The sequence below is a fragment of the Protopterus annectens genome, chromosome 10.part0 (assembly GCF_019279795.1).
Source record: "Protopterus annectens isolate FY-2018-M chromosome 10.part0, PAN1.0, whole genome shotgun sequence".
Classification (NCBI taxonomy): Eukaryota; Metazoa; Chordata; order Ceratodontiformes; family Protopteridae; genus Protopterus; species Protopterus annectens.
Window position 1 is genome coordinate 913,065,715 of NC_056744.1, and position 10,000 is coordinate 913,075,714.

The window sequence follows — 10,000 nt, forward strand, 5'->3', positions numbered from 1 at the left end:
ACCTATGAACACTTGTACCTATAGACCCCAGTACTGACAAATGTGTCAGTGTACATTACTAAAAATAACAGTCTCTGTGTGTTTGTAGACCTGTAGTTGATAATACCCTGAGGCCCTTCACACCCACTACAACCCACATTGCCTTAGTTAGATATGGCTGCTGTTGTAATGGACATTACATATACCTTGTTATACTCCTCACCTTATGGGCTACCTGGAGCTTGCAGTACCAGCACAACACTGTTGTACAAATGGGTAGATAGGCATCGGTTACCCTCTGCATTTTGGCAAGTGTGTGTATGTGTGCAAGTGTGTATATTTGTAGTATACAGCATTTTGAGGCCACATTCTCCTAAAACAATAACCCTGCCACACAGTGTAAGGGATAGTGATGTTGCTGACCATAGGAGAACCATGACAATGCATCACCCTACTATCCCTGTGGCATGTGCAATAGATGCATATCCCTGTATTAGTTCTCTTGAGATAGACAAGGGGTTGTATTGCAGTCCTGGTCAATGTGTAATGGTGGGTATCTCAGAGTATTATCATGGGTTTTGGTGAGTACAATATCCACTGTGAGGTGTGGGTGCTGGGTATACTGTCTTTACACCATGTTTCCCCCAGTACATGTCCCACTGTCCACTATATGGGGACCACTGTCACCATCAACCATACAGGTAACTGATTACACTATCCAGGCCAGTGATGCATGTGCTGTGTGCAACTTATCTGTAACAGAATGGACACACTCACACGGTAGTTAGCACTGATAAACCCAGGTCTCTCAGATGTGTGTATGACTGTTATGTGTTTTCAATGTGTATAGGTTCATAGGTTTATAGTTATGTACTAGTCTATTGGCCCAAGGGCCTATGTAAGCCTAGCCAACAAGGTTCCCTGGAATACGCCACCAAAGAAAGTTATTTTCCTGTGCCACTGTTGAGCAGAGACACATAAGTGATCCTCGGGGTGTATTTCCTATTTCCCATCCACTCATCAAGATTTTTCTTGAAGAGTGCTAATGGCACTCTTGTAATAATGGTATATGACAGTATGTCACACTATGTATTGCTCATAAACAACCAGTACATCCCCATTACCATACTGTACAAGGCATGGTGATGTTCTTCTCTTAAAATGTAACCTGGAACACACCTCATCCTAAAAGCTGTGTGCAATTAAGGCTACACACATTAGTAGCACTACTTACCTAGGTAGGGGTTCTAGTTCCAGTGTTGCCAAGTAAGACTATGTGTGTATGTGAGGGGATCTACTTCAGTTTGCAGAATATACATGTCCCAGGAGGTCATCTGTCCAAGAACTGACCGGCAAATGCTAACATTTCACAGGTATCATCCTGTGGAAATTCATTCCATCACAACTAGTAGTAGATGTGTAAATGCCCTCTTCCCCCTGTATAGCTGTACAGCGATACTGGGGTTAGTATATATAGCTGGGTGTAGATCTTGTGAACATAGCCACAATCATTGCGGTTATTGGTGAGTGTATCCCCCCACTTAGTTGGTTGTAATACTGTACAGTTCATGTTAACAGGTTAAGTAGTTATCAATCACACTATCTGCCGTTCTACACCACCCCACACCCTCCAAAGGGTAGGGCTGTGCCACCCACTCCAGCACACCTATGTTTACCAAGTTGAGGATTGCACTACATTGGGGAAAGGGACATATACCCTGCCAGTATCATCATCAATGATATTAAACTAGCAGACTGATTATTTCCCAATGTGTTATGCCTATTCTGTCTTAGTGGAATTACACAGGCTAAAATGGGTTCCTTGCAAACGTGCATACATCCATGTGTACAATATTCTCTGTGTATTGCATCAACATCAAAGCCTCTGTGTGTGTTATATACAAACATGTGGTGTGTACCACCCAGTACACTTACTATTGTCCACTGTAGAAGAGCTGCTGACATCAGCCACCATGCACTCACTTGTATACACCCCTCAGACCTATCAGTCATGTGGCACATCCAGTAACTGTTATACAGACCTGTGACTTGTGTTCAGATGTATCCAGGATATTACACAGTCAAGGTGTCACCACAGTGCCATACCCCTTGTAGGAAACAACAGCAGACCAACATCCTGCTGACATATAGACACCTACAACACAAATGGAATACATTATGGAGACCACAGCCACTCAGTGTTACTAACAGCTATAATGCATCAAGGCTGGACAGCTACACATCCTGACATGTAAGCATTAAACTTTAATGCTGAAAATGTGTTACACAGCATTACATTGTTACACTGTAGTACAGTCACCCTGTGCATCAGAACTATATTAGCCAGTCCCTGCATCAATGTTATGGATGACAGAGATGTAGCACAGGTATCATCATATGCACAGGGTGTGTTGTGGGTTTGCCAGAGACTTAGGTAGAGCCATTAATTTGACATCATGTTTGTGTGTGATAGGGGGTTTCATTATTAATTGGGCTGTTGCAATGTGGTGTGTGTAGGTATGGGGTTTCCCTAGCTGTGTTGGTGATGTGTGTGTGTATGCATGCACACAGTTCTGCCATGTGGCTGCCCTATACAGGGGTTTGTTGGACAGCTGCAGACCGTACCTGGTAGGGTGTGCAGTTCACCGTCTCTGGCCATGGACATGAGAACTATGCCTGCCAGGGGTTCCACGGGCACCACCAGGTACAAGCCACAATATGGTACTCTCCCCTGATGAAGACATATGTCTGCTGGATCCAGGTCAATCTAGGGACCGGCCAGGGCCACATGCACATGGCCTGCTATGTTGTGGTGTGGACAGCGTCCCCTCCTGCATTGCTGGGGCTAGTACTGCCACTACTGGAGCAGCTCTGATTTATTACATGTCCACATTGACCTCCAGCTGTTGATGTTTCTGGCCTATGCCCACGTGGCTGTCACACTACTCCCACCATATGCTGAAGTACAGACATTCCATGGTTGAGGATTCCCACCATCTCATCCAACCGTCTATCCAGGACCTCTGCAAAATAATGGTGGGCACCTGCAAGATCACAGATGTTGTCAATAACAGCGGAATGAGTAGCCCTCTGCAGCCTCAGACCCTGTCTGTTATACCATTCCATACATGTCTGCATCTCCATGACAGCCTGAAACATGCATCTGGTGACACCAGATATGGCACTTCTGCCAGGGGCATGATGACCAGCAGCCCTCCTATGAGCACTCCTGTACATCTGCCAGTGTAGTATCTCGCCAGGCAGCCAGCTGTGGCTGCTGTGTCCAGACACACATGCCATAGACACCACACTGTCCTGTCCCATGCCACCACCCACCAACTGTCCCTCATCTATGGCCACTGGTGATGGAGTATGTATAGGCAATGTGACTGTCTGCAGGGATGGGGTGGATAACAGTGGGATGTCAAACGATGGCACAGCTTCAGCCTCTGACAACCCTGTCTGTGCCTCAACACATCTATCATCATTGTCAGTGTCTGTATGGACATTAACATCAGTTTGCCTTTAGAAGGGACCCTGACCACCTCGTCACCTGTGAGGGGAAAACAAGAAACACACTTTAAGACCTGTACATCATTGCTTAACTGTACACACACACACACACACACACACACACACACACACACACACACACACACACACACACACACACACACAGACAAACTTACAGGTGAGGTTGCACAAATATATTACACACAGAGCTCTCATTACCCATCTGTCAACATGCATGACATATAACACTCAACAGCATGCACTGCAGCTATAGTCAATCCCTGTTACCAACATTATACATCTCTGTGATGCATGGGTTGTGTTAGTAGTTGATGCCCCTTCCCCTGGAACACACTGCACCCATGCACACAGTTTTGCTGTGCACCTGTTCAGCACACTGGCATGTGCTGTGCACTCTACCTCACAGGTGTACATGCCATTGCTGAATTTGTATATGTGTGTCAGTTATGTTTGCACTGCTGCTCACAGCCCCTTTGTGGTTGTCCGACACATACCTGGGATGATATGTGGACAGATGTCATTAGTGAATGCTTGATGTCTAATTTGCAGATCTCATCATCAGCGATGCATGTATGGCCAATAAAATACAATTACACTGGCAACCTTCAAACCTTACTGTGACTATGAGGAGTGTACACACCCTTATTGACATGGCACCCTCTTCCCTGATATGCCATGGGGCCACAATACTGCATATGTTAACATTAAACAAACCTGATGTGTAACATATGACCTGTGCAATCAAATGCAGTATCAAACAAATGTGTTAGTTGTGCAGATGCTGATTGAGATACATACAATTTGTGAGTGCATAAGTGTGCACACCCTTAACATGATGGTTTGTTGCACCAACTGTTAAGTGTACTACAGCAGTCATGATTCCTGGAAGGGGTATACTAGCATGGGCCATCTGCATTTGCCAGTATTTGGTCACTCTGACCTACAAATGTCCCCCAACTCTGCAAGATTGCAAGGTCAACTCATCTGCACAGCCCTTGGAGGTCATACAGTGCTTTCACTATTGCTGCGGAGTCAGGGTTATGTCTGCCATAATTCATGGCCTTGAGTGTGTGCAGATACAGCCATTCTTATCAAGCTTATCAATTCAAGTCACCGATACTGTCAATTACAGCAGTGTTATGTGCCCTCTGTGCCCTTAGTCCCTGTCTGGTGCACCGTTCCATACATGCCTGTGCCTCCATGACAGCCTGGAACATGTGTGAGGTTGTAAGACCTGTGGCACATCTGCCAGGGGCATGATGAGAAGCAGTGCTCCGATGAGAACTCCTTGACATCTGTCTATGTGGTACCCTTCCAGACATCTGGGTATGGCTGCTGTGTTGGGAAGCATGTACCATAGATACCATACTGTCTGCTTCAGTTCACTGTTGTGTTTCAGGATGACACCTGAAAATGAGTGTCATTTTGCCGTGTCCAAAATTCAGAACACCATGTGTACTGGCCTTGTCCCTGCTAATGAATGGCAAACATACAGGCATACACTGGTACAAGCAAGGTACAGACGAGGATGGTGGGCCTGAGGTGGGATGAGGTGTTGCTTGTGCAGCACATGTATCTTAATTGATACTGTCTGTAGGTTTCCAACTTGGTCTTGGTACACCATTACACATTGCATCACATGCCTTTGGGGGACTTTTGATGTTATGCATATGCTACCTGTAGAGAACCCTGGCTGATGTTTCCTGTAGAACTGTCCCATCTGATTACTCTAACCCATGGGCCACACTTATGCAGAGTTCAGGTGATTGTCGACACAGGTACTGCACAGCCAGTACTTGCTAGACATTCTTGCAACTCCCTCAGTGTTGCAGCATGTTAATAGGCAGCCTGCATGACCAGTTTGCAACATGTCATCATCTGTCTTGGATAGCCATCTGTTTATTTTCTACATTAATGTTGTCCAATACATCCTCATCACATACATGACGGTCTGCACTGTTTGCTATGGTATTTGCAATGGTGAGGTAAGGCTACATGTCCCACTCCTGCGTGCTACCTGTTGGGTATGGGATCCTTTCCATGGCTTGTAAGATGTGTGCAAGCTATGGCTGCCTCTGTTGCAGGTGAGTGGGTACATCTGATGGCTAAAAGTCTTGGAGAGCAGACCATTTCTTGGTGTGACATTGAGGACTGATACTTGCTGGAAGGTGCATACTCATGAAGAGTGAATCCTGTCCGTACCTCAAAAGCTGCTTCCGCAATATGTTATTTGGTGTTTATGACCACATATGTTTCCAGTGTTTGTTAAAGTATGTATTCCCCATATTTGCTGTCCTAACATAGGATTCCATATTACACATTTATTGCTCACGTTAGGGCCCCATTACAGGTTGTAAGGGTTGTGGAATGCAGTATTGTGATATGCTATTGGGTAGATCTGTAACAGTTGCCATTGTAATAGTGGTATATACACTGTTATAGCACTGTATTATGGTGATGTTTCAGATATGTTCCTACTGTAGTCCATTTGTCCTACCATTATGTTCATCTCTGTGCACACATCTTACAATGATAGGTTGTTAGTTATATTGCAGGACTCCTACATACCCTTCAGATATGCCACCATGGTGACCACCGTGATGCAGTGCAGTTAACAGCAACAATAAGTGAACATGTAAAGCATGCATTATGGGTAGGTGTATTAAATGTGTGCATGACAAATACCATGGCCATAACATAGCCAGTGTATTGGAAAACATGAACAAACAACACCATACTCACCAGCTATAGGCTGCTGCCCCAGAGGTATACCAGAGGGACCTACATAGTTGTGTGAGAGATGTGATGTCAGTAGCCACACCTGTGGCATTGGTACAGGGTGGGAGCAGCATTACAGTACATCAAAAGTACAAACCCACAATACTACAGATTATGCACATCTGTTTATTACTACAATGCAGCAACAGGCTATACATATTTTATCTCACATATGCATGATTAAGCTCTACAGATGCAGATGGATAAGCAACAGTGGTCTACTGATGTGCCCTCAGGCCTTACCTGCATGCTCCTCATCCATTGTGTGAGAAGCACCCACCTCCACAATGCTATCCACAGGGTCTTGTGTTTGCAGGTAGTCAGGTGCCCCAAGGCTGGTGAGGAGCTCCTCAGCATGTGTCGGGGGGGGGGGGGGCTGGAAAGCATGAACCCTCCTGTGGCTAGCTGGTCCCTCCTAACTGCAGCAGGATTCTGACGGGCATGGTGGAGTAGATCAGTGCAACAATGTCGGACCTGCTCATAACTGCGGTTATGCAGGCCAACATCATTTACCATGTGAACGAGCTCGTTCCACAGGGCAGACCTCTCCTTCAGATCATGGGCTGTATGGCCAAACAGGGTGTGGTAGTGCTGCACCAGGTGGTGTATAATAACCTCATTCTCCTAAGGGAAATAGACTGGAAAGCGCTCTCTTGACATGGTGCCTGAAAGACATAAAGAGAAAAAAACATCTGAGGACCTCATACTGCAAGGATATAATAGTTGTTAATTCACATCTTTGTCTCCCCCCACCATATCTGCAACAATAATCTGAACACACAACTCAATGGGTATGTTTTCAGCAAACCTACTGTTGGGACATATATCGTATTGTGCAACAAATTCTGCAATGTGTTTCTAGTCATGTTCCATATTGAAACACTATCATTGGTGGCCTGTTGTGAACAATGTCACCTGCATGCCATTGTAAGGGCCACTATGGTTCCATATATGCATGTGTTCTGTTTGCTATGTGACTGCTCCAAATCTGGTGTTATGTGTTAATGGGGATATCTATGCATGCTATTATACATAATCCTGGAATGTGTGGACTATTACTACCCACATATGTTCTATAACTGTGGCACAATAGCATGTTTGGGAAGCAAGTTTCCAGCAGAACCACCTCTCAAACCTCATCTGTCCATGTTACCAGGTCACAGAACATCTGGGACCCACCCTGGGACCTCATCATCTGCTTGTCCTGCACTACTTCAGGTGGAATCATCTCAGGGGACGGTGTTCGTCCCCCCCGCCCGGGAGCACATACAGACAAGCTACTGTAACCTGAAGGGTGGGGACCTTAGTCTCATTGTTTCCATTTGGGGGTACATGGGCTTCCACATTCCAAACACAACTCCCCATCTAAGGTGTTTAGCCACCACATGTGTCATATACTGTCCCTGTATGCTGTCTTGTTTGTCTTCTAACCCAACCTACCTCCCCAGATATACCTACTATCCTTCCCCAACATACTAATCTCACCTTCACAAACAAGGGCAATGTGTTCTCAACATGGATTTCACACCAGACATAACTGTCTATTTCGCACTCGCTTACTACTGTATATATGTGTGTGTATAGATATGTGTGATGTTTTCCCACACATATTGTGCAGCACTGTCATTCAACAGTAAGGGAAATATATATATATATATATATATATATATATATATATATATATATATATATATATATATACATATATATGTGTGTGTGTGTATATATATATATATATATATATATATATATATATATATATATATATATATATGTGTGTTTGTGTGTGTGTGTATATATATATATATATATATATATATATGTGTGTGTGTGTGTGTGTGTGTGTGTGTGTGTGTGTGTGTGTGTGTGTATATATATATATATATATATATATATATATATATATATGTGTGTGTGTGTGTATGTGTGTGTGTTTGTGTGTGGTTTGTTTGTATATATGTAGACATACACACACATATATATATATATATATATATATATATATATGTGTGTGTGTGTGTGTATATTTATATTTATCAGATACAAATATGACTATTTGCGAGTTTTTCTCAGCATTGAGCAACATATAGAAAAAATAAAGAAAACGAAAATTAAAAAATTGGAAAGAGATAGAGGGCAATATGAAAAAGGGATAGCATGTCCATCGCCCTCACTGATACAAGTATGGCAGAATAAACTATTAGATTCATTAGATCTTTTTATGGAAAATAATAATGAAAATGGGTCCAGAATAAATGATAATAATTTCAGTAACAATCACTGTGAACATCAGTCTAATCCTTCTACTTCTGAATCATCACGACATCAAGATCAGAACGTTGTGGAACAAAATCCAGTGAGAAGAAGTGAACGGATAAGAAGTTACAATAACATTAATAATTCTAGAGCAGAAGTTGCTAATGGATCAACAACTAATACTAATAAAAATCAGGGTTTTCAGAAATACAAGCAAAAGAAGCGATGGAACAGGAAGAGGAATCAGAACAACAGGAGATGACCAAGATAAATTATGAACAAAATAGACCTGATATTATAGAAAACAACAAGAAAGATTTTACTATTTATAATTTTTCTTCTTTTCAGGTCACACAATGTTTGGTGGATACACTCTCCAGGGGTCTAACTTTCGTACCATCAAGCAGAATGAATTTGGCAGAAACGATTTGTGATCTTAAACTTTTTGTTAGAAAGTTAAATTTGAAACATATTTTTGGAACACAACAAGATCATGTTACGAATTAATTCAGAGTTGCTAGTTGTTACAACCCTCCTTTACATAACATTTGAAAAAATATGTGAATTGGATTTGAGGAAGTTAAGTAGTAATAATTTAAAATTCACTGATAACTTGAATAAAGAAGAAAGGGATAATCTGGAATGTTTATTGTTTTGTTTCCTTCTGATTGAATGAATTACTACACTGAATAGCGAAAGTTTTTAATGCAATTTTAAGACAAGAGTAATAAAGTCTTTTTTACTACAACGTGCCTCCAACAGACTGGTTCTTCGAGCAGTGGAAGGGTTGCTTTGGTGTTTATTGTCTTACATTTCATGTTTATTAAAGGCCAAAATCAGAATAATGAACCCAGATAAAGGTGGGGGTTTGGTTTTTATGGACATTCCAGATTATCAGCAGCATATCAGGGATATTTTGAACACTGAGGTTTATCAGATAGCATCTCTTAATGAATATAATAAAGCAAATCAAGTCATAAAAAGCTTTATAAATGAATTATTTATTGAAGCAAGAATTGACATTCATATATTCAATTTTTTGTTCATGTTAACACCAAGAGTCCCAGTCATTTTTGGGGTGCCAAAAATCCACAAAAATTTGTATAATCCCCCATTTAGACCCATCGTGGATGGGAGGAATTCTGCTACTTATGCATGCGCTAAATTCATTGATTCTATTTTAAAGAAATATGTGACAAAGGAAGAATGGATTATAAAAGATTCTTGGACATTCTTGGAAAGGTTAAATAAGTTCGAATATAGAGATGAATACAGTTTTTTGACAATAGATGTCAAGGAACTGTATACTAGCATCCCGCATGACGAAGGAATAGAATGGGTTACAACTAGAATGTGTCAAAAGCAGGCATCAGAATCTGAAGTTACTCTTGTACAAGAAATGTTAGATATAATACTATCATATAATTTTATTCTTTTTGAAGATCAATATTAT